Here is a 3,309-nt window from a genome sequence, read left to right on the forward strand (position 1 = left end):
GGGGCATATGGAAACTCTGCACGCTTTGCACAATCTTGCTGTGAACCAAAGAGGTCTAAAAAAGTAATAAAGCTTATTTAAAAACAAGCCCCCAAACCACATTTCAGTATTATATGACTGTTTCTCTTTGAGTACCCAGGTTGTCTGGGCCACTTCAGAATTGAATTTTTGGGAATATTTGTCATTTCAACATGCATCCTTTCAATATCCTCACCTAACATTTGCTCTGTATACACTCTTAAGTCTTCTACCAGATATCTCCAAAAACTGCTCTCTCTTGCCATGGACACTGAATACTTTTGTTCCGAACATCTAATGTTCACTTTTTATTTAGCATCTTACTGGACATTCTAGAAGCCATAATGAAGAAAAGATTCTCCTCTGCCCTCTTAGCATCTCTGGCTGGGCTTAAGAATGCAATTGACACAGGGAAGATGAACAGGAAAAGTGTGTACTGATTTCACTTAATGTTTACATGTGCATGGGAACCTTCACAAAAGAATGGAGACTTGAAGTGACAAGAGCAAGAAGCTTTTATACCTTTTATACCTTTTAGACAAAGAATCAATAAATTTGTGAAGAATAGACAAGACAAAGGGATTGGTTTGGGCTAAGGGTAGGTAGTCCACGGTGAGGTATAACTAGGAAGACAGCAGCTTGTTTGACAAAGGTGGTTGGTATAGATTGCTAAGACCTCAATATTCCAGTCCCCACCTCCACTCCTCCTAACCTCTCCATCCCCCATCTTTGGTGATTAAAACTGTCTTTCTTCCTCCTGGTTCCAGGGAGGGTACCTTTCACATGGGAGTTTTATCTTCTACTCTCAGGAAGAAAAAGGAAGTTCAGAGAACCTTCGAATCTGCTGTGTTGTGAGTTTTATTAAAAATGACCAATGTGCCAAAGTGGCTCCTTTTTGGGGTGACACATTCTGGTTTCTTTCAGAGCAGTCCAGGTAAGTGGCTTGCTCATCTTTATTCCTCAGGACCTTCTCATCTCTGGCTCTTGACAACAAGAAGCTTCTCCTCCATTTCTACCTTTCTTAATGATCCTCTATGGCATGTTTACCAGCATAAGATCCTCTACGTGGGTGATAACATTTGAAGTGCATCCACAGCTGTAGCTCAACCATGGGCCCTACAGAGTCTATTATCACTATGCTTCTTTAAGGGTTCTGAATCTCTGATTTATTAGACAGCGTAGAAATAACAAAAAGAGCTCCAGCTGCTCAGAAATAGCAACTGGGCTTGCTGGGAGAGAAACAATTCTGACTGCTGCACAAGAACACTGAGACTCCTTACCCTACACACAGTCAGCATGAAAGGGCACAGACATATTTTGTGTCAGACAGAAAACAGAGAAATCCACATACAAAATAACGTGTCTGCAATGATTCTAACACATCCTTTAGGGCAGGGGTCCTCATCCTCCAAGCTGTAGACTAGTATCAGTCAGTGGCCTGTTAGCAACTGGGCTGCAGAGCAGGAGGTGAGCAGCAGGCGAGGGTGTGAAGTTTCATCTGTATTTGCAGCTGCTCCCCAGCGCTAGTATCACCACCTCAGCTCCACCTCAGATCATCAGACATTAGATTCTCATAGGAGCACTGGTCTCTGGTGCCAAAAAGGCTGGAGACCATTGCCTAAGCAGATAAGTACATATTTGTAGAAGGGAAAACAAAGCTCTCTATAGAGAAACCACTTTTGCATGGTGATTAGGTGGAGTTGGGTTTTGTTTCTGCAACTGTCACTTGATGAGTGAAGATATCATCTTTGGGATGTTTCATGTCATTCATTTCATATATATATGATGATGCTATTGCAAGTATACTCCCATCATTATTAAAGGCAAGTGATGTGATGCTGGTGGGGTATTGATGAAGCTGGCACAATAACTTTTTGTTAAATGGATCCCAAATATTTACAGATCCATCAGAAACACCTGTGGCAAATATAATGTGGATGTTGTGACAGGAAATGGCATTGACTGGGTAAATCTGCTTAATATTATTTTCTTTTAGTCTGTGACTTGAAAGCATACTTCTTCTGTACCTCAGGGCTTGGGTCCAAGTACTCAACAACTTGGCCTTCAATAGAGCTCAATACATAACCTTGTTTGTTTGGAAATGCTTGTATGTGGTGAGTCTGGTACTTCAGGCAAGACTCCCAGGGCTGCTGCACATAGCCCACGTTCTGTAAGTTTCACATCAACACTCTGCAGCCTGCAGTGCGCATAATCAGCCCATCTCCAGACACTGAGAGGGTATACACCTTTTCAGACTGACAGAAGGTCCCAAGCATTACAAGGAGTTCTGGGATCCCACAATTTAACTGTCTGAGTCCAACTCCCAGTAACCATCCTATTCACTTCTGGACAGTATTCAACACATCCGATAGGGGCATTGTGGGTTCTGACCAGATTTTCTTAATCAATGTTCAAATCCCGAATTTTCAATTGATGAACTAATCCCCCACTCCGGGCATGCATTGAATCACAGAAAGTGCAGTTCAGGACCCTGCTGGTGTGCTGGCACTTGAGCTGCATGGAGTTGGATAGCACATCGTAGAGGCACACCAATGTGTCTCAGGAGGAGATCAAGAGAACCTGGGAGGTGTTTGGGCTGAACTTCACCAAGGAGATGCCGACTTTGGGTAGCTGGTTCAGCTTGAGCTAGTTAGAATGAGTCATCTTGAGCTCCTCTCAGAATCATGTTGGTTGCTGCTCGCTGCTGCGGCTGCTCATCACCTCTTAGCTTCCCTCAGAGCGCTCACCTCACTATAATTTTTTTTTTGTTACTGCTCTTTGCTTGTTTATTAATGACCTGTGGGGGAGGAAGAAATTTTTCTTCATCTTCCAGGTTATTTTGGCAGGTCTAATAATTAAAGTGTTATGAAATAGATTAACAAGAGGAAATAACCAAATTTAATTACATAGGTACTTTAATTACATATGTATGGGAACTCCCTATACATGAGAGAGTCGCTCCACATACATGAGTGGTTCAGAGACAGAAAGGTAAAATGAGGTTCCAGAGGGGAAAAGGGTCATTTGCAGAATGGTAAGAAAAGCCGATGTTCAGTCATTAGATGTTCTCCTTGCCTTATAGATAGGTCATAAAATGTTATCTTATTGTGGGCAAGTCCCTTAATTTAAATGCTTGTAGATAGTTAAGGGGGTACAGAAGTTTCTTTTGAGTCCATATGGTCTTGATTGCCTTTAACGAAAAATAATCCAAAGTAGTACTTCTTGGGGGGACCTGTTCTGAACTCCTTCAAACCTCTGGGTGATCTAGTCCATTTATATGGCATTCATTAT

At 42.1% G+C, this 3,309-nt stretch overlaps 1 pseudogene; it reads right to left on the reverse strand.

Moving 5' to 3' along the window:
- Positions 1–1,708: 1,708 nt before the first annotated feature.
- Positions 1,709–2,682, reverse strand: LOC120597911 (mitotic checkpoint protein BUB3-like; annotated as a pseudogene).
- Positions 2,683–3,309: the final 627 nt, after the last annotated feature.

The sequence above is a fragment of the Pteropus medius genome, unplaced genomic scaffold, assembly GCF_902729225.1.
Source record: "Pteropus medius unplaced genomic scaffold, Ma_sr-lr_union100, whole genome shotgun sequence".
Classification (NCBI taxonomy): domain Eukaryota; kingdom Metazoa; phylum Chordata; class Mammalia; order Chiroptera; family Pteropodidae; genus Pteropus; species Pteropus medius.